This window comes from Dreissena polymorpha, chromosome 8, assembly GCF_020536995.1.
Source record: "Dreissena polymorpha isolate Duluth1 chromosome 8, UMN_Dpol_1.0, whole genome shotgun sequence".
In the NCBI taxonomy this organism is placed as follows: Eukaryota; Metazoa; Mollusca; class Bivalvia; order Myida; family Dreissenidae; genus Dreissena; species Dreissena polymorpha.
This window is the reverse complement of record NC_068362.1, coordinates 75,252,978-75,267,927: the sequence shown is the minus strand read 5'-3', so window position 1 is coordinate 75,267,927 and position 14,950 is coordinate 75,252,978. Positions and strand designations below refer to the sequence as shown.

Below are 14,950 nucleotides of genomic sequence, written 5' to 3'. Positions count from 1 at the left end.
TTGTACCTTTTAAAAGATGCAAATGGGAATGTTGTTTATGGTAGTTGTTGTTGAATTCAATATGAATTGCTATGAATAGAACAGTGAGAACTGTATGTGCTTCTTTAATATGGTATTGTTTATAATAAATACCAATTTAATTTATCATAATGTATGTATAGCCTTTTAAAGTTAACATGAAATGCCAATTGTGTTGTTGTTTTGGCAAAATGATTGCATCTTGTTGTTAATAATTAATAAATCTTTTTTTATTTGAACAATTATGAGATTTTCAATAAATTGCAAACCAATATTGCTGCTCTTCATTGGATATATTTCTTAATAGTGCATTGCTTTAACATTTGAGTCTGGCTCTGGGAAAATTGGACTCAATGCATGTGCTCAAAATGTTTTCTCAAATTAGCCTGTACCGTCAGCATAGGCTTATCCGGGACAACACTTTCCGCCAGAGACTTTTTTTATCGAAAAATTCCATTAAGGTAAAATTTCATCGCTGATTTGCCCTGATTAACACTTGACACACATGCTTAAGACCCATTTTCCCAGACCGTGGCTCAATTATGTTGTTGCTGTGTGTCTTGTAATGACTGTGGATGAAGCCATCCATGATGAAATAGCGTGTCAATATAATCTAAATACTGCTTTATCCTTTTTTACAATTTTATTATGAAATATATGTATTAGTTTAAACCTATTTATTTTAGCTCGATTGCATCGAAAGCCTTAGGCTTATATAAACGCTCTCGAGTCCGTTTCCTGGGCCTAGAACCAGTACTTGGTGTCTTTGGGGAGAACTTAAGAACGCTCCCACGGTGGGGATCGAACCCATGACCTCCCGGTCGCTAGGCGGACACTATATCCATTACACCACGGCGACCTGGAAATATATGTATTACATGGCATACTGGTTAAATAAATATTAGGATGAAACACACATCACATAAACATCATCTGAAAACAAAATGATCTCTCTGGTCCTGTTGCTAGTGTATCCCACACATACTGCTTATGACTAGACATATGCAACTTTAACATGATTATACAATTGCTTTCAAAACAATCTATACACTGGTGCAAGATAAGTTAAAAACCTACATATACATGTGAGATTGCAATACTGTCTGGTTATATGTAAATGCCTGGATGCACAATAAATAAACTGATTTATATTTGTTAATTACATATACTTCATCATGGTTTTATAATTTGTGTAAAAATAAATGCATAAACCACAAAGAAATTAAAACCCGTCATTTTGTTTGCCAAAATTTGTTTTACATATGTTAACTTCTTTCATGTTAAAGAAGTAATATAAATGGAAAACATTTTTGGTAGCAAATTTTATTGTTGCTAGTGTTCAACTTTTACTTATAAAAGACATAGTATAAGTGTGAAAAAACACATAACCTCATTAAATGCTAGAATTCAGGGTACTGTCTTAACAAAGATCTTATGACACTTTTTGGTTATGACTGAATATTCAGCTTACAATAAATAGGCATTTAGAATCTGTATGATCCTAAAATAAAGGGCATGTGAATATTGAAAGGAAATGTATACAATTGACCCTTGCTCTGAGAAAATGGGGTTTAATGCATGTTCCTAAAGTGTTGTCGCATATTAACTTGTACGGTCCGCACAGGCTAATCAGGGAAGACACTTTCTGGTTTTATGAGATTTTGAAAAAGTAAATCCAGTCTAGGCCGAAAGTGTTGTCCCAGATAAGCATGTGTGGACCACACTTCACATACATGCATAAAGCCAATTTCCCCAGAACGCGGCTTAATTTGATTGAATGCATGTACCAGGTCTACTTAACCTAGGCTGTTCACTGCAAACAAATTATAACTAATGTCTAAATGTCAGCACAACAAAATAGAAGGGCAAGAAATTTTTACTAAACAATTACACCATTGAAATCTAGCAAGAACATATCTGCTTACCAATCTACAAGATGTGTGAAAAAGATGCCTGTAAAATCATTGCAAGATAAGTGAAATAATGGGAGATAAATCAATTTCTCAAATATTATGTTGAGCTTAAGCATGCCAAATGCTCAAATGGCAAACAACAAATTGCTGCATGATTTAATAAACAGTTCAATATGTTCCAACTAGCAGAATATTTCTTATTAAGATTGGTCTTATTTTTTCTAAATCTTAATAAAATACCACTTTAGATATTGGATACAGAGTAGCCAAAATTGTTAGCAATAAAACACCTAACACACTCTATTATCATTATCAGAACATTTAGACTGGTCCCTGAAGGTTTTTCTTAAGCTGTTTGTAGCTTCAGTGAGTCTGATTCACCTTTGTGGTAGTGTCTCTCCCTGGTAACGTCCAGCTCCTTCAACAGGTGGTCATTAGTTGTAACCAGGAACCTGAAGTTACAGTAGGGAAGTAAATGCAACACATGTGTCTTGTTAAAGTGATATTATTGGCATCTAGCAGTTTACAGGTGTCTATCGCAACCGTTGTTTATTTTTGGTGTTTTCACTTCATATACACTTATATTTGTTAAGTCAGCATCAACATTCTAAAACAATATCACGGAAAGAGAAAAATAATCCATTTGAATAGCAACTGTACTTTCGTTTGACAACTGATCATACATGTACGATGTGAACCTAAATTTAGTTTAAGTGCAGATTCGTTCATACGACACAAATACACAATTTTGTTATACGGATCATTTTGGCTAAGAGGACCTGGTGAGTCACGTAAAAAAATCGAATATAAAATATTTTTTTATAAACAACTGGTAGCAAGATGAGTTGCAGATAATTGGTCAGTAACCACATTTTAACTAACTCTTTTGACTTGTTAATTCTTTTCAGCTCAATTCAACAGTGAAAAATGCCCATAATATCACTTTAAGGTTGAAATCATTTAATATTTAGCTTGATTTATGCAAGAGCTTAGGCCTTATTAAGAAACGTTAAGTATATGCAATTGTATAACTGATAACTTATTATAGTTATTTACCTTAGATTTAAGGGCCAAAAAAAATAATTTTTATTCTATAAGTGATACCAGCAGAGTTACCGGTATAACCTTTGCAGTTTGAACCTGACTCAACTTGATACACATGTTAATTTGTATACAGTACTTTAAAGTGCTGTGTTGTTGAATCTGATTTTCTGTATTGCAGTGATGTCTTTGCCCAATCGGAAAAAGGACGGGTACACTTGGGATTTTTTTTAATTCAAAAGTGTTTGAAATATCCTAAGCTATGGAACTCATTCCATAAACCTTTTTAAAGTTAGCTGCTAAAAGCATTTTTCCTCATCATTAATTATGTAGGGAGTTTCAAGAACAAATTGAAAGTACAGGAAAGTCTTGTAAACCATAATTAGGAAGTATTCAATAATAAATGACTTCTTTAAGTTTGCACAGTAAAAATAAGATGTATATGCATGAATATAATGAAACAATACAAATCTTTACATTAAAAAAAGAATTAGTGTGGTATAGAGTGTATTTCCAAAATATCTAGCACAGGCCTTTTTAGTGATGCCTACCTGATTACACCTGGGTGTAATAGTCCAGTGCTGACACTGCCACAGTTCCTGTATTTGCATGTCCATGCCTCCTTCTTTTACTGTCGGGTGCAAAAATTGCCTAGTGCTGCTGACAGAGGTTACTGGTGCAGGTGCTGGTATTGTGTACTCCTGTCACGTGTTGACATTCAACAAATCTGCTGCCTGCCTTAAAAGAGCAGCTGCTCTTTGCTGTTGGCTCATATCTGCAAATGTATTCGTGTACATTATTTTTTATTTATAAAAACAAGTCACCATTATGTAGTATAATCATAGATTCGAGAGATAATAACTGTTACGTAGTCAGATATTACGCTTGCTGATCTAAGTTTCTATTAAAGGGGCCTTTTCACAGATTTTGGCATTTTTTAACTTATTCATTAAATGCTTTATATCGATAAATGTAAACATTGGATCGTAAAAGCTCCAGTAAAAAATCAAGAATAAAATTAAAAAAAGGAAAAGAACATTGCCCGGACCAGGTTTCGAACCAGTGACCCCTGGAGTCCTGCCAGAGTCCTGAAGTAAAAACGCTTTAGCCTACTGAGCTATTCCGCCGAGTACACATATCAGACGTATTTTATACGTTATATAAGCAATCTTCGTAGTTTCACAAAATTTAACGACAAAAACAGAACTCTCCAAATTATTCAATCGTTTCGCGTTGCAACGCTTTATAATTTTTAGGTTTTAAAATCGTCAAAAGATGCATATAATGGCTATATTAGACCATGGTAAATGTTCAGTATTACTGTTTCCTCACAAATATCATAACTAAAACGAAAATTTGCAAATCTGAAACAACTTATTTCAATTTTGTCAATTTACCAAAGCGTGAAAAGATCCCTTTAAGGCAAATTTTCACTTAATTATGCTTCCTGGGTCTCACCAGTACTAGGCTAGGACTTTGCAGTCTCGCCAGAGGAAACTCCCATGAAAAAAATCAGCACTGCACGTGAGGATCGAACCCAGGATCCCTGAGTTACAAACCGTAAACATTAACTAGGTCACTGAGCTACATATTATAGATGAGAAGAAAAACAAGAAAATGAAAAAGAGAAACCATTTAATGCCAGAAAACATATTTATTTTTGTTCGTAAATGAGGTAATTGTGCATACTTATTTTCTCACATTGCTTTCCATTTTAATTAGCTCTGTGTAGGAATTTCCATGCCGTATTGGGGATAAACTAGTAAAAATCAATTAAAAAGAATCATTTGAATAAGATACAATTTTACCAACCTAGGTATCAACCGATTTGATTAGATAAATGACAGTGTTACGAAGATATGCGATGAAAACAGAATGAAATTAATATTTAAATTCAAACAAGCCAACAGTTAGACGTTTTGATCATCGTATAGCACTTTCCTTACAATGATACTATGGGATGTTTGACGTGTTTACAAATGAAAAAGTACGTCCATTAACTTCAAATAGACTATAATCACCAACCAAATGACAACTCAACGTTCGAAATGGGGATTACAATCGCATGCAATTTACCTAATAAACAAGTACACTAAACAAGTAACCTTTACCTGAATAGGAACAGTGGAAAATACATTCGAAACGTCGCGGTAGAGTAATTCAGCTTGTAGATGTATAATACAACACCGTTCTAAATATTAACCTTTTACGAAAACTACCGTAAACGACCGACAACTCTGGTTCTCCGTCGTGTATGAATTCAGTATTACTAATGCATTTGTCTTAATGCATTCGGCATTCGGCTTACTTCATGTGAGCTACTGCCTTGTGCTTATTCGTTTTGCATAGTAGAACTTACAAACATGACATTTTATAGAAATACTAAGTATTGAAATGATAATATTTCAGCAACAAGAAGATAGCCACTCGAACAATTTAACAGAAAAAAATACTTTGTCATTTACTCGAGAGAAAACATGATTAACATACACATTAAACAGTATGCAAGCAATATTTCACTAACTGATAGAAACAAGCAAAAAGACGCAAGAAAGTCGCTGTCATTTTGTAACAAATAAAATAAAGCAAAATTCAATTGTAATTTAGCAGTATGCAATTGTCATTAAGCAGTATGCAATTGTCATTTAGCAATATGTAATTGTCATTTGGCAACATGAATGGACTGGCGGATATTCCCTTCCATATAATGTATCAATTATTATTTCTATATTTCAAACGGACTGCTTGATAGATTTATGTTCATTGAAACAAATCTTCATTTATTTGATCATGCCATATCCCCAATCATATTTAAATATAAAATACTAATGTATACGTATATCCATTAAGTATTTCCCCTGCGTATAAAAAATATTACCGTTTTCAGAAAAGAGTCCAAAGAACTAATATTATGGGCTTGCTGATTATGCGGAGATTACGAAAAACGATTTTCTGAAAGACACACATTGTACAAGAAACCATCATTGAAAAGACCCAGTTATTATGTTCTTGTTATATAGTGAATACTTTAATAGCAAGATAAAGGGATTCAAATACAACTAAAGGCAATACATCGTACGTAAAACACAACTCACGTTCATTCAATTTGCTAGATGCAAAAATGAACGCATAATTGTTTGTACTAGCAAAAACCAATGACCATGTTTTGCAAATTCCAGTATTGCAATAAAACACTGTGCACTGTGGATCTTTCGATTTCGATGATCCAATAACGAGGCCATTGAATTAAAAACATGTTCACACGTTTAATCGATATATCTGAAACAAAGTATTTTTATTTGTGTTCACAAATACAGCATGTTGTGACATACTCCCATTTATAGATTGATCCAATCTTATTTACTATTAAACAGTTGCTGATCACACACAAATAGGCAACAATTGGTAAACCATCGCCCAGTGACTCATAAACATTATGGACGAAGTTGCGGATAATTTAACATAATATTAAGCAATTTAAACCAAACATCAAATATTGTAATTATTATTGTAATTGAATGTAAATTTCCTCTGAATTAAGCGGTTTTTAAGGGGCCTTTTCACAGATTTTGGCATGTATTGAAGTGTGTCATTAATTGCTTTATATTGATAAATTTAAACATTTGACTTTACAATCTCCAGTAAAAAAGGGATACAATTAAAAAAAGAAAAAAGTAACTCTCATCTGGACTCGAACCACTGACACCTGGAGTCCTGGATGGAAAAGTCTCCCGCTTAGACCACTCGACTATACGTGCTTATGATATTAGAGCTTGTATTTTTTACTTAATATAAGCAATCCTCTAAGTTTCACAAAATATAACGACGACAACAGAACTTTCCAAATTATTCAATCGTTTCGCGTTGCAACGCTTTATAATTTTCAGGTTTTCAAATCGTCAAAAGATATGCATATAGTGGATATTTCACCTATGCAGAATGACAAATTGCCTTTTGTCAGTAAAGTCAACAAGACTTCTAAACGTGTTGTTAATGTAAACTATACTGTCGAGCAGGGTTTGTCGCAATAACTTAAATTTTCGTTTTGTAAAGGATGTCATCATTTCAAATTTATGCGAAGAGGGCCATAAAAGGGTAAAACGTTGTGATTATTGTAGCAAAAATCCATAACACAATATTTATGATAGTGTCTGTGTCTTCAAAACAATTATTAAAAAGATTTGCTACCAAGAAAGCTGTCTTCACTGCCGATTTACTTTGTATAAACTCGTCGTGGTTTATTCTTACTGTACCAATTTGAAGAAATGTGTTTAGATGGGTACAGATGTTAATTTGAACTAAACGACAATTTGTTAAAGCATAACTGGTGAAGCATATACATTGTTCTTATTTAATTATGACGTCACAAGACAACCGTTTGGGTAGGAATGATTTAAATGACTATCAGCACTTTAATAGTAGATTAAGAAACAATTAAATTTATTTAGGCAATACACGCGATGACATTGACCGCTCTACATGTTGATGCAGATATAATCAACGCTGGTTTGTTTTTCAAGGTAGCATTGGATGTCGTTTTAATGATTTGTTTTAGATTGTACTGCTGAACATTAAACGCGTTGCATTGTTGGAGAACAAATCATTTTGTTTTTCGGTATAGTTTCGATGGACACAGTACCAGATCGTCACGGGGGAAAGACATTATGTACTTAAATTTCCCGCCTTCTCGGGTGAACCTGTGAAAAACAGTGATATCATTTACATGCCAAATCTTTCAGGTAATAAATGATGTACTTATCATATAGATATGGATATCATTTTAAGCCAAAACGGAAGACCATACATAATCGGGCATAAACCAATAAATCAAAGCTGCTCTCTTTGTATGTCGCACTGAGAAATTAACAAACAAGAGCCCATAGCTGACCATAAGATTGTAGTTGTGCATAATCTATATCCTCAGATAACAAAGTGCAGTTTTAACTTAGATTTTTTTTATCGCTTAGTATAATGACAATATTTGTGTGGTGTCTGTTTTCGAATGTTATCCACACCTGTGTAATGCATATGCAGTTTTGTCTATGTTTATGATATATTTTAGAATCTGTGTATTAAATAAAACAAGTGCATTAGAATGCGTCTTTCGAAATTCACGAAGCAATTTTTTTTATAAAACGGCCGAAAATACCAACAAAATAAATACTTTGCATTATGTCTGTACAACAGACAGACATGCAAAGACGCATTGAATGTCTTAATATGCAAGTTACTGAGCTCATATAGGATCTGCTTATATTACTGGATATGGCGTATGCCGCTATTTTCCTCTTTAAGTTTTCCATTCGCTGCGATATGTCTGGTGACGTCATACCACTACTGGTGCCCGCTCCATAAAGAAACACACATGAAAGTGTTTGTGCTATTTATTAGCATTGTAATAATTTTGCCATAAATTGTTTCCATATTCACTCTTAAGGTCATAATTCAGTATTAATTGAATCACCTTTGGATGTGTTTTTGAGTTTATTTGATGTACAGTTATTTCCATATTTTGTCTAATTTATAAAGTTCATGGCATTATGAATTATATCTGTGTTGGAATTAGCTCCATTGATGTCCCAGTCAACCTTTAATAGGGGAAATACATTTTTATAAACCAAAATTAGATACGTCAACGTCTATAATTTCAAATCATCTAAATGACTTCTTCATAAAATATGAGATGAAATCTCTCTCATTTTTATACTAATGAATAAGTAAACAATTAGTTTGCATATTGACATTCAATGCTCTTCATATCTTAATTAAGGTAGCGCACCTCTAATGGGCACATATCCAAATATAATCTAATTAATTATTTTCTTAATCAGCATCATTTCACTGAACTACATGCAAATTTGTAGGTAGGCTCTCCATGCTTTTTAAAAAAATAAACCGATTTTTTCAAAACCACCCCCACGCTCGGCTTTTGTCCAGTTTATTTTCACCCCTGGGGTATATAAAAGTTCCATAATACATTCAAATTTCCAAATATGGGCATGCAGTTGGTGTGTACAGATGCTGTAAAGGTGTTTAATGTTTAAAAAAGATGAAATAAGTATTCTTTTACAGACATTTATTTTTTACAAATTTTGATCTATGGAAGAGCGCCATGAAATGTAAGTGATTTCAGCCAAGTAAAAATTGGGTCGGTTAAAAACAAAGTGTCATAAAATTCAAAATAGTATCATTTAAGTCATATTTTAAACTTAGTTTTTATAGAAACACTATATACAGCAAAAATACCAAGAAATAGACAGATTTACCGTTTACTTTTTGAAATAAAAATAAAAATGCAACATGCATGGTTCGTATTTTCAACAGTAAATCACCCAATTTCGCAATAACGTTGTTTTAATTTTAATAATTGAAGAATGTGCATAAAAATTGCAACATATTTAACAATAAATATAGCTTATATGCCATATTAAATCAAATTACGTTAGAAAATAAATAAAACGTGTCGCAAAAAAGTATACGTCGTCGGCAGGATTCGAACCTGCGCGGGAATATCCCAAAAGATTTCTAGTCTATCGCCTTAACCACTAGGCTACGGCACCTAATAGTATTCTCTTCAACCTTCGAAGAAATCGCGGGAAATCATTAGAGGTGCGCTACCTTAACACGGTCTCTATAGTATTGAGCTAAGAACATCTTCTGTTAATAAGAGCAATGTATCGTTTAACGACATCGCGTTTTGTTGTTGTTGTGTTGTTATTGTTGTTTTCAAATAAAGAAAAAGAATGAAATTAATGCTGATTGTGTTTAAGTTACGTTGAATTACCTATAAAACACGGATAAATTAACACATGACATTATTATTAACATAAAACAGAATAACATTTATTATTTAAATAAAGAAAGAATGTGAAGACCTAGCGTGGTAATGCATGATACGTTTCATGGAAACTAAACACAAACTTGTATATTGTAACCAGGGTGATGCAAAGGGTCGCGCAATATGTAAAATATTAAGGAGATGTTGGTCACAAAAGGTACATAAAATGTCATACTCAGCTTTATGTAATCTTTTTATTACCGCAATTTAAAATCACCACTGACCTTTATGTTGCTGCGTCTGTTGTGTATGTTGTATTGTGCCACTATTGCATCTCAATGGTATTACGTGAGTAGTTACCTGTAATTCTTATTTAATTGAATATCGTGCGCTATATAGTGATTTGTTTAATGATATCGATAAATAAACAAACTGACGATCAACACAACCGTGTAGAAACGTCAAAAGTAATCGATTTATTCAAACGTTCCACTCAATGCGCTAGTTGATGGAATTCAATATATACTTTGTTGAATAATTTATGAGTACCTATTTAAGTAATTGATGCCTTGAATGATTCTGAATTGTGATGAAAGATCGATGTTAAGATAAAAAATAGCAATAAAAAGAAATTTTTCTAAGCGTTACTTTTGATTCTTTTTTATTTTTAAATCAAAAATAACAAAACTAGTTAAACCTCAACAAGGAACCCATCTAGATTGCCCCATGCATTGTTTTAAACTTGTGTACATTTGTGTTGTTACGGAGAATTATACAAGGTACGTAGGTATTCGGAAATGCACAGTTTTGCAATTTATGTGTTTATATTCTTGAGTTTTGGACAATTGGTTCAGAATCCAGCATTGCCCTCTTTGTTAATGTTTTGATCTATAAACGTGTTCTCTTTCGGGAAACAGAACAACCATTTAGCCTCTCTATCATTACGAAACACACTGCATAATACGTAACGATCGAAGTCTGTCTTATTTCTGGAACATGACCTGGTTTTCATAGAAGCTCGTCCAACATATGATACTCTCCCCTTAACCCACTACGCTGCCGATACGTTCGACATATACAATACTTATGAAACATCAATGCTTATTTGGAAATCGTTTTGTTGTTAACTAGCATTTTAAAAAAATGCCCAATTCATTTAAATCATAGTATAATTAACAATGTACTATACTATTCTATACCGATATAAACAGTATAATCATCAACAATGGCTTTTCAAACAGTTTTAACATCGAACGAGGGGTTCGACAAGGATGTCCACTCTCATCATCGATATTTATTATTTGCATCGAGTATCTATCACATCACATCCAATCAAATAAACACATAAAAGGCATATCACTAGAACTTGATGAAGAAATCAAACAATCCCTATTTGCTGACGATGCAACTTATTTTTTAAATAACAATTACGATTCTTTCCATAACCTAATAGAGTCACTAACCCTTTACGGACTGAAATCTGGTCTTAAACTAAACAAAAGTAAATGTACTGTGCAACGAGTAGGTAAATTAAAACAAAGTAATGTTCAATATAAAAAAGAAATGAAATTTAATTGGACATCCGATGAAGCCGAACTAGATGCATTGCCAACAAGAGTACTAAAATCATTTTTAAACGAGTTACTACCGTTCGTGACAAAATTGGTTAATCTCTCTCTGAGTCAAGGAGTTTTTCCTTCAAAATTTAAACAGGCAATAGTAAGACCACTTCTTAAGAAAATTGGACTAGACCTGAGTTATGCCAACTATAGACCAGTGAGCAACTTATCATTTCTATCGAAAGTGATTGAAAAGGCTGCTCTGTTTAGACTCAATATACACGTAAATGAAAACAATCTCCTTCCAAAAAATCAGTCAGCCTACAGACAATTCCATTCTTGTGAATCTGCTTTACTTAGACTAGTCAATGATATACTCGAAGGTATGGAAGAGCAAGATGTTACAGCACTTATCGCCATTGATTTGAGTGCTGCCTTCGATACAGTCGATCATGACATTCTACTAGACGTGTTGCAAAAACAATACGGTGCATGTGGCACGGCACTAAACTGGATAGACTCGTATCTTCGTCCAAGAAGCTATCGCATAAGTGTTAATTCAGCTTTAACGGCGGCACGTTCTTTGGAGTGTTGTGTCCCCCAGGGTAGTTGTCTTGGTCCATGGCTCAACCTGACGTACAATGGAACACTGTTTGATGTCGTTCCTCCCTCCATCAGTCTACGGTTTTGCAGACGACCACACCGCAAACAAGCGATTCAAACCTACATCTTATTCTGTTGAAAGAACTGCCATTCAAGAACTTGAAAGTTGTGCACTCGTTATTAACAACTGGATGAACGAGAATAAACTGAAAATGAACGCATCAAAAACGGAATTCATCATGTTCGGTAGTAGACCCCAATTAAATAAATGTCAATCTAAAGAAATAGATATTGCTGGTGACACTGTTAAAGCAGAAAAATGCATACGGTATTTTGGTGCATATTTAGACGAAACACTAAATTTTAAAGAACACATCAAAATTAAGTCAACTACCTTAAAATCAAAAACATAAGGAAATACTTAACAAAAGAAGCAACAAAAATACTCGTTTTGTCTTTGGTAATATTCCATCTAGATTATTGTAATCTCATCTTGTAAGGAACAGCTCAATGCGAAATAAACAAAATGCAACGTATCCAAAACATGTGTGCCAAATTGGTACTCGGCCGACAGAAATAGGACAGTTCAAAAGATGCCTTGTATGAACTACACTGGCTTCCAGTAAAGGCTAGGATAACATTCAAATTACTGAACTTCATGTATAATTGTTCTGTTGGTAACGCGCCAAAATACCTTACAGAACTTTTAAAAGAAAAAGTACCAGCACGTAACCTACGATCTACCGTCTCGTATGACGGATGTTATGATGTGAAACGCACAAAGAGAAAAACTTTCATGGACAGGAGTTTCGGAGTTGTTGGTCCGAAACTGTGGAATGACCTTCCATCAAGCATCCGGACTTCCGCATCAATAAACATTTTCAAAAGGAATTTGAAAACATTTCTCTTCAGAGACTTTTACAACCATTTTTAATTGGAATACCTGTGATTTAAAAAAATAATCGAGACTCAGTTGTACGGGCTTATTTGTCACTAAGCGCGCACTAGGACTCATAGGACCAAGCGATAAAAGAATTGTGCGGGCTTCTTTGCTCGAAAAGGATATTTATTGTACAAGTGACTGGTAACCAAGAATCATTAGGGCTTCTTTTCTCAATGATTGAATTACATCAACCAGCTGCCTTTTAGTCATGCTTAAGCCTTCTAGTTGTGTCTTATAGTCACACTGTAATTGTAACCTTCAAATTGTGTCTTGTAGTCACACTTGGTCAGTCTATTTGTGACTTGTAGTCACGGTAGTTCAAATAAGGTTAAAACCCAAAAGAAGTGTCCTTAAGTATGACAGGTGACCCTTTTAGTTAATGAAAAACAGTGTCTTTATGTTGCCAAATATTTGCTTATATTATCATTATAATTATTGTCTTAACTCTAGTTATATCAATTTATTACATAATATTTTACTTTTACTGTGTTTTAATAGTGTAGCCGGTATTGTTTTATTGCTTAAGTTCCTTATAGCATTCGTATTTATATTACACATCTTAAGATCATTAATCCTTTAACTAATGCTGCATAATATTATCAATACCTCTTATCTTTTATCAATTTTATGTACATATATATGTTTTGTACAACGCCATTGAATATAATTATATAAATAGGCGTTTCATCAAATTAGCAAGTTTCAAGTTTCAAGCCACAACGTTAGGAATTACATTCACAAATAATGAAAAGGATACAGTTCTTAAAAACATACTACCTAAATTACAGAATTTTAAAAACTGCTTAGAATCATGGCATCATCGTAAACTTACACTAATCGGAAAAAAACACAGTATTGAAAACGTTTGCACTTCCTAAATTAATATATGTATTAACAGTTCTCCCAAATCCACCAAATGATGTTATTAACGATATAAAATCAGCAATATTTAATTTCATATGGGACGGTAAGCCTGATAAAATAAAAAGAACTCAGTTAATTCAATCTGTAGAAAATGGAGGTATCCAATTAACGAACATTGACTCATTCTTGAATGCAGTTAAATGCAGCTGGGTTAAACGATACCTAGATAATACCAATACGAGTAAATGGAAATTATTCTACCAGAAAATCCTAAAAAAATATGGCGACTCCGTGCCTTTTGAATGTAACATCAGCAATACTATCTTACATGAAATTGCAAACGAAAACATATTTCTGTCTGATGTTCTATCAGCGTGGAGTGATGTCACTCATAACTTAAAAACCCAAACCAGCAGTAAAACAATTTTATGGAATAATAAAGACATAACTTCAAATAATACGACGTTTTTCTATAAAGATTGGTTTGAACGAAGCATTAAATATGTCGACCAATTATATGACTACAGAATTAAGGATTTCTACTCTTTTGATAATATTTGCTACATATACGGAATACCTTCAAATAATTTCTGAAGTACTGCACACTAATCAAAAACATACCCATACATATTAAATCTGAAATCAATACAAATAATACACCATGTACTCAAACAACATTTGTAGAAAACATACTTGGAAGAAAAAACAAAACAAATAAAATATTTTACACACTACAAATTCAAAACCCTACAGAAAACTCCAAAATCCAAAATAAATGGCAAGTCCTTTTTGGAGAAAATGAACTAAATTGGAAACACATATTTACCATGCCATATAAAGCAACTATTGAAAGCACACTGAGAAATTTTCAATATAAATACATCCATAGAATTATAGCTACAAATAAATATCTCTTTAAATGCAAATTATCTAACTCAAATCTGTGTGACTTCTGCAGTGAAAACATTGAAACTATAGAACATCTTTTTGGGGAGTGCAAACACATCCAGCCTATATGGAATCAATCAATATCTTTTCTTGAACAACATCAACTAAACGTTAAACTATCTTTCTTAAATGTAAGTTTCGGAATTAACTCATTGAAATCAATAGACTGTAATAATATTGTGAATTTTATGGTTATATTGATGAAATATTTTATCTTAAACATGAAGTACAAAAAACAAGTACCAAATTTTAATTGTTTTGTCCAAAGTCTTAAACTAAAAAT

At 33.0% G+C, this 14,950-nt stretch overlaps 1 long non-coding RNA gene across 1 annotated transcript; it reads right to left on the bottom strand.

The window, feature by feature from the left end:
* Positions 1-642: 642 nt before the first annotated feature.
* Positions 643-5,155, bottom strand: LOC127842498 (uncharacterized). Its single transcript, XR_008031670.1, has 3 exons — positions 5,084-5,155; positions 3,524-3,747; positions 643-2,383 (listed from the first exon to the last, which is right to left on the bottom strand). It is a non-coding gene; the product is annotated as an uncharacterized LOC127842498 (long non-coding RNA).
* Between the last annotated feature and the right edge of the window lie 9,795 nt (positions 5,156-14,950).